Genomic DNA, 7,911 nt, shown 5'->3' with positions numbered 1-7,911 from the left:
AACTAAAATTATCAAAGCCAAACTAAAAAAAATGATTACACTAGTAGTGGATTTCACTCCCCAACTACGTACTTACAATCTCAAGTTTTTGGCACTAGTAAACACCTTGAAGTACAGTTTTCAAAGTGTCCGAAAATATTGTCGGGCCCCTGTACTAGACGAGCAAATGTTCAAAATATCCAGACTTGTATACCGCTTTGTTGTATCTTCCACAGTTGACATGGTTAGAAGGCAGTGGGACAAGAGTTCTTGTGATACTCTGTAGAAGCTCAGGTCCAATTTCGTAGGCACAAGTATACGTCCTTGTACTGGAAAATATGATGAGAAAGCGAGGTAGTTGGAATATAGTCATGTGTCATCTATTAGCATGTCTTAACCCATGTATTTGATCGCGAACGTTGCCGAAATGATAATTCTGTGGAACGAAATGGATTAAAACTTGGGCTACTAAGGCGTTCAGTCCGTGTCGTTAACCACTTGACCACCGTCACCAAATGTACTCGCTGAAAGAAATTGTGGTCTGATCTGTCAGATCTAAGGATGTGTCTGACGGTTAATAGTTTTCGATGTCGTTGTATAAATATCAACATTTTAAAAAATGATTTCTCTGGTTCAATATTTTAGTTTTGAGTTACTGTCCAGCCAGTGATTTAGGTGATACCAAAGAAACTAATTGTCGAATACATTTTTAATCTTTGCTAACAGCATTGACGCAAAGTTTTCCGTTGTCTGTCAACGGTATTAAAAATTAGCTCCAGAGAAATCATTTTAATATCATCGGATGAGTTTTCGTTTAAAGCTGAATTATTAGATTAAATGTGTCTTCAAATATGACAGACATATTCTTATCTTGATTGCTGTCGATATTTTCGTAAAGAACGTTTTATATACTTTCTTTCCGTATTCACTATTTTCTCTCCAAATTTAAATCTGATTTTCTAATGCTTCCTTAGCGGTGTATTATGAGATAGTTAAAGAAGAGAATACATTGTAGATAATAATTAAGTTCACACTTTCTTATATTTTTTAATGCTCATTTGCAGGAGTTGATATATAGATAATTTCTCTTTGTTTATTAATGTAAAACTATTTATCCCGTAACATAATCTTATTTTGTATTCTTTAAAAGTTAGAATGTGTATGTGTGTGAGGACACTTCTTAACCTATATACTCAACGATATTTTTATTTATCTACAGACTTGTTATTAAGTATTTATGTTATTTAGACATGTGGAAAACTTTAAAATCAGTTTTCATCCGGAAAAAAAGGGCTTCTAAAAGGTCAAAATTGAAAATTTAGTACGTGGGAGTCGTCGGATTTTTCTGTTTGATTTTTTTTTTTACGATTGCGTTCACATTACATATTCCTTATGTTACGTATGATTCGGTTTAAAAACACCATTTTAAAGTGTCACGATGGCTGATGGTATTCGTACTCGACTCGTTGTCTTTAGGTTTTGGTTTCGATCTCAGCTCGATTCTTTTTTTACTTACAAGAAGAGAACAAGGCCGATAGCCATTAGTCGCGTGCTCTCGTGTGATGAATGAATGCGTGAATGTAGGATCGACATGAAATTCTTAAAAATAAACTAAAATGACCGAAAAATGGGCTGAAATGACTTAAATAAAAAGTAAACGACTTATAACTTTAATGAACTTAAGGATGAATTGAATGACCTTAAGAATGACTTGAATGCTTAAAAAATTACTTGAATCCTTCAAAAACAACTTGAATGATCTGGAGAATGACTTGAATGGCTTTGAGACTGACTGGTTTTAAAGTGGGTGATCATTTTACATTACATTAACACAGAAAAGTGATCCCCCACTTTATATCACAAAGTTACAAACATAAGTACAGCGTGTAGTAAGGACAGATACTACACTTTGATCTTGGCCAAAAGGCCAAGAAAAGGGTAGATATTTATTTGCTCCCCCACCGAGCAAATTAGGCACAAGGCCGATTTTTAAAGTGAGGAGTGTAGGGGAAATGGGGACCAATTCCCCGGGGAGTAGGGGAGCTGGATAGTGACAATTGGTATGAAGGGATTCTCCTACATTGACCAAGGTCTTATATGTGGGGTTTCCCCCCATATATGGTCTTTGCTTGCAGTATCTTCCGGAACAGATACTACACTTTGAGAATTTATTCATGTTAAAAATACAGTGACAATCAACAAAAAACTTAGGCACATGGCCAACTCAAAAGGGGGGATTGTGGGGGTCGTTGGTCATCCTTGTCACTCCAGAAGGCCAAGAAAAACTTAAGAAGCAAAGAACAGCATCTATTAACAACATACCTTTGATCTTAACCAAAAAGGCCAATCACAAAAGTGTTACGGACAGACCGACAGACCGACCGACCGACAGAGTTGTACGCGACTAAAAATACAATACTCGCATGTCTCAGTTTCTTTCGTTTTTATACTTAATTTTTTTAAAAAGAAATTTAACGTTACGTTTAAGAACGTTACATTAACTACGGTATTTCTGTTTATGATAAATAACAATCCTGCATTAATTAAAAATATAATATTTATGCGTAGTTTACGACCGGGCAACGCCGGGCGACTTGCTAGTTATATACATTTTATTTTGCCCGCTTTAAAATCACAATATATATAATGGTTTATAATAAATCTTGTTACAGCGACATTGCAGTTGAAATTGTATAATATGACGAAGAAAACAAAGTTTCTATTATAAATTAAATGCTATATGGATAGAAAACATGCACACATTACCTAATATGAATAAAGAAAATGACGTCAGCTGAAAAAGCGTCTAAGACGTAAGTAAACATTAATCTTGCGTTGTCCGTCTAAATAAAGATTTGACGAAAATGCATTAAAACGTGCTATATTACAGAGACACTGCGAATTAAAATTGACGTTTTTTTTTCTGCATTGGTTTATGTAACATTCTTTATAAACTCTCCTTTTCTATCTTAGTTTGCCAGTCCTTATTTTATCTATATTCATTATTATACGGTAAAATTGTGCGAGTTTGATCCCTGGGATGTGGCCCCTGAATGCATTTAATATTCACCGAATGTTGCACAACTTGGACTGTTAGATGTCGTAATCATCTTATTTATAAAACTCACTATGTTTGTTTGTCTTTCTGTCTCCATTTTATCAAACTGCATCTCCTCCGAGACAGAAGATCGCAGAGCTGCGCGAGACGGATCAAATAACTGCACTATTTGTGGACCGTTTATTTTCATAAGTATTTACTCGGTTATAATAATAACCATCCTCCACCGTTGCGAGAACCTGGACGAAGAAACTCGTGCGTTGCCCATGCGGCACGAGTGGAACTTGACCAGAGCCGGTAGAACCCAAGGAAAGACAAAGTCGATACGTTGGTACCGACTCTGGCTGCAGGAGATAGCCGTTGGCTCATAAGAAGCTCATCCGCTCTTTGATAGGCCTTACTCGGTTAAAATAGCCCTTAAATAGGTGAACATTGAAAAAAAAAATTACAACTTGACAAGCACAAGTCGATTAAAACTGCACTTCAACACATGCGCAATTACATACACTTGTCCATTAATTTTAGTTTATTTTTTTCCTACTTAATCGATTGCCGATGGCTCACACAGTCACGTATCAGGTTGGAACGCTACAATCTTTAGTTTTGGTTTCCGATTCTAGCTGATGGCACCCGAGTAATATATGCTTTTACTTTTAAAATCACAGCTATATATTGAACACAATATAACCTATAATTATATAAATATAACCCGCCTGTTTAATAAAAATTAAATTGGTAGATGTATGTGTGTTTGTGTAAATATGTAACAGGTAAACTCTTAAACTACTGATCACATCACACTGAAATTAAAAAGAGATAGTAATTATACACCAAGGATTTTTATAACGAGTAAAATCTTTGTGGTTGTTGAATAACGCATATGGACATGTATCGGGAAGTTGAAACACGAAATGTTCATTTCAACTGGCTGATATGTTTTACTTCTTTCTGTGCATGCTTACATAAAGCTAATTTCTTCAAGTATATTCATATTTAGAATTTATTATGTTTCTCTCGATAACAATGTCTGTAACGCTATTGTTTTGGTTTTGATTATAGCTGATGAAACCAAGTCATGTTTTTCATAAACTTTTGGCGTCATGTTTTTGTATTAATAAATGCGAATACTTTAGTTAAAAACACATTAATTTCTTCACCCTAAACTGGGCACTTTTCTACAAGGAGGGGGTCACTTTTTTTTGCAGATATTTTTGAAAGCCCCCCCTTTTTTTTCGATTGACTAGCCTTAATTTAAACCTTCGGCACTTCAGGTTTGGCGATGGACGCAAAGAAAAGACGTCACATTTTTTTTCACGTTCTTTTTCTTCCTTCGCGGTACGGGTTCGAGCCTGCATGTCTACTACCACGTGTGTTTTTTTTTCTTTTTTGCTCAACACATACCGCTAAACACCCGGGCAACCAGGCTATTAATATTTAAATAATCATTACTTTTGAGAAAACAAATATTAATTTCAATGAAACTTTAAATAATTAGTCTGACTAAAATACAATTTTTCCGTTATTTTTTTTTTACATTAACTACAACTCACCGAATTGTCGACTTTTATGGGTTTGCTGACAACAAATATTACAGTTAAAGTAGGGACTTATAAGTAGTTTACCAGATATGAAAATGTTTTTTAATCAACTTAAAATCAAATATAATCTTTGGCAGCCATTTTTTTCACAACTGAAAAATTAGTAACACGCATGCTTAACTGCTTTCCAAATACCTTCCCCCCCAACAGTCCATATAAAGGACGGCTTTCGAAATAAACACCAACTTCCGCATGTTAAGAACAGCTTTTAGAATAAACACGACCCAACGTCGCTATGTTAAGAACAGCTTTCGAAAAAAAAAAAAAAAAACAATTTTTTCCATTTGGGTGGCGGTGAAAAATTATTTGATTTGTCGTCCGGCTAAGTTACGCGCATGCGCATTGCTAATTACTCGGTTGTGAAAACAAAATAGCTGCCAGGGCTTACATTAGCTTTTACGTTGGATATCATGTTTTCATATCTGGTAAACGACTTCTCGGCGCAAATTTAACTGATATATGTTGTTAGCATACACGAAAACCTATAAAATAGACATTCAAAACCGCCACGAGACTGATATCAACCAATAAAAAGTTCACGCGAAAACTATCATTCAAACATAAGTTTTCTTGCTAATTATTTTAAAACTAAATTCAATTAAAATTGAATTTGCTGTAAAACAATAAATTTTATAAAGTTTATCTTCATTCACCCTGCACTGGTAGAAGTGCCAAGCGGCAATTGTCAAACATTGCAATGTTGTACGTATAATTCTATTCTTCTTACATTGTATTCCGAAACCATCCTACAATATTATCAATATTTAAATATATTACTATAAGTAAACCTAAAATGGTAAAAAAGAGTGATAGGTCTAACAAAACGTTATAGTCTGCAATAAGGGGTTTATCTATCAAAAAAATACTGCGGTCTTTGGGAACCGAACGTTTGATTTGGTCCCGAATTCTTTCTTTCTATTAAAATGCGATGTGAAAATTTGGCACTTCTGCAATACTGCGCGGTTACCACGTTTTTGGTCTTCAGTTTGGAGAATATTATTATGAGGACATATTTATTTGGTGATCAGTCTGTTGCACTATTCTAAAAACACCTCTTTCATTTGGCAGTGGTTCATTTAAATTAAATGATTCATTTAAATGATTCATTAAAATTCATTGGTTCAATAACATTGAATAGAGGTTTTCGATTGTCTTTAACTATGTGGTTAAACGGTAAATTCAATTGGTGACTTGATAACTAAGGTTTTCACAGATATTGCTAAACATTTCCCCAATATTGGATGGCTTCGTGAAAGAGCAATCTTGGCTCTAGATATGATGCTGTTGATATGATCAATTATAATCGTTTGCAAGAGTTATCAATCTATTGATTGTGTTATTAATAAAGGTCAGGTATTAGAATTTGCTGTAGAATTCGCTGCAACCGCCTGGAATGCTACATAACCTGATATTAAAAGGAGATACAATTATAGTATTAAGAAATATTGATCCACCTGAACTGTGTAATGATTAAGGCTGTGACAGAATATTCTTTTCATTGTTTTGACTCTTGAGTATATATCCGTAAGTATCTTATGTTTTTGTATAGACTGATGTGGTTCTCGGTTGATTGACTGCGTTAGATATAGCAAAAATATATAGTCAAAAGAATATAGTCAAAAGAATAAAAAGAATATGCTGTTATAACAGTCCTAGTAATGACAGTTAGCATTCAAATCTTTGAAAACTGTTCTGGAAGCCATTATAAGAACTGGAAAGTTTTAAGGTAAAATTTAATTCCTCGTTTTACATTATGTGACTTAAAATAAATTAAAAATTTTCTGCAATATTTACCCAAAAACACATTAAAATACGTCTAGCAATATGAACCTGAAGATAAATTTGAAAACGTCTTGCAATATTGGCTTAAAATAAATAAAAAAAAACCAACTTGCAGTACGTACGTGTAAATAAATAAAAATCATTTTAAAATACGTACCTGAAAAAAATTCTTTGCAATCTCTAAGCGAAAAAAATGAAAAACGTCTTGCAATATATAACTTTTATAAAATCAAAAGTCTCACAATATTTATGTATATTTAAATTAAAAAAAAAATTATGCAATATATACCCCGCAAAAAATTTAAATCGTCTAGCTATACATATGTAAAAAAAACTTTTACAGCTTCTTACAATATGTACTTGAAAATAAATAGAGAAATATCTACGTGAAAAACATTAAAAATGTCTTGCAAAATGTACTTGAAAATAAATTAGAAAACAGTTTGCAGTATTTACCTTAATAAAAATAAAAATGTCTTGCTATATACATAATTTAAAAGAAAGCTCTGCAATATGTACCTGAGAAATAAATTAAGACACATCTTGATATACTTTATAATACATTTTAAAATATCTTGCAATATCTACCGACAAAAATTTAAAACAGTTTAGTTGCTACCTGAAAAAATAATTAAAATCATTTTAAAATATGTTACTTAAAAAAACGTCTTGCAAATGTACCTGCAAATAAATTAAACCTTTCTGCAATATTTTTGAAAGCCACCCCCCCTTTTTTCCGATTGACTAGCCTTAATTTAAATTTTAATTCACGTATCGTGAATTGAATTTAAAAACATCTAGCAATATGTCCCGGAAAATAAATTATAAAACATCTTGCAGTATATACGTAAAATTAGAAGCTTCTTACAATATATACATAAAAACAAATTTAAAACCGTCTTGCAATACGTACCTGAAAATTGCTTTTTAATACTTCTTGCAATACGCACCTTGAAATAAATTTAACAACTTCTTTCAATTTAAAGACGTTATGCATTATCTACATAAAGTTAATTTAAAAACGTATTGCATTATGTGCCTGAAAATAAATATAAAATCTTATTGAAACAAATACCTAAAAATGAATTAAAAACGTCTAGTAATATGTACCTTAAAATAAATTTAAAAACGTCTCGCTATATATAAGAAAATAAATTTTAAAACACCTTGCGATATCTAACTGAAAAAAATTTAAAAACCTAAATCATTTTAAAATATGTACCTGAAAATAAATTTACAAACGTCTTGCAATATGTATTATTGAAACTAAAATTAAAAATGTCTTGCAATATGTACCATGAAAATAATTTTTAAACATCTTGCAATATGTACATAGAAATAAATTTAAATCATTTTGAAATATGAACCAGAAAACATTTAAAAACGTCTTGCAGAATGTAGCTGAAAATCAGTTGAAAAACGTTTTTCAATAGGCACCTGAACATAAATGTAAAACATTTTGAAATACGATACATAAAAATTAATTTAAAAACA

At 32.2% G+C, this 7,911-nt stretch overlaps 1 pseudogene; it reads right to left on the bottom strand.

Annotated features, from left to right (window-relative positions):
• Positions 1-1,781: 1,781 nt before the first annotated feature.
• On the bottom strand, positions 1,782-1,919 carry LOC145274379 (U2 spliceosomal RNA; annotated as a pseudogene).
• Between the last annotated feature and the right edge of the window lie 5,992 nt (positions 1,920-7,911).

This window comes from Euprymna scolopes, chromosome 4 (genome assembly GCF_053919585.1).
Source record: "Euprymna scolopes isolate OS-2025 chromosome 4, ASM5391958v1, whole genome shotgun sequence".
In the NCBI taxonomy this organism is placed as follows: domain Eukaryota; kingdom Metazoa; phylum Mollusca; class Cephalopoda; order Sepiida; family Sepiolidae; genus Euprymna; species Euprymna scolopes.
This window is presented reverse-complemented; position numbering and strand designations above follow the sequence as displayed.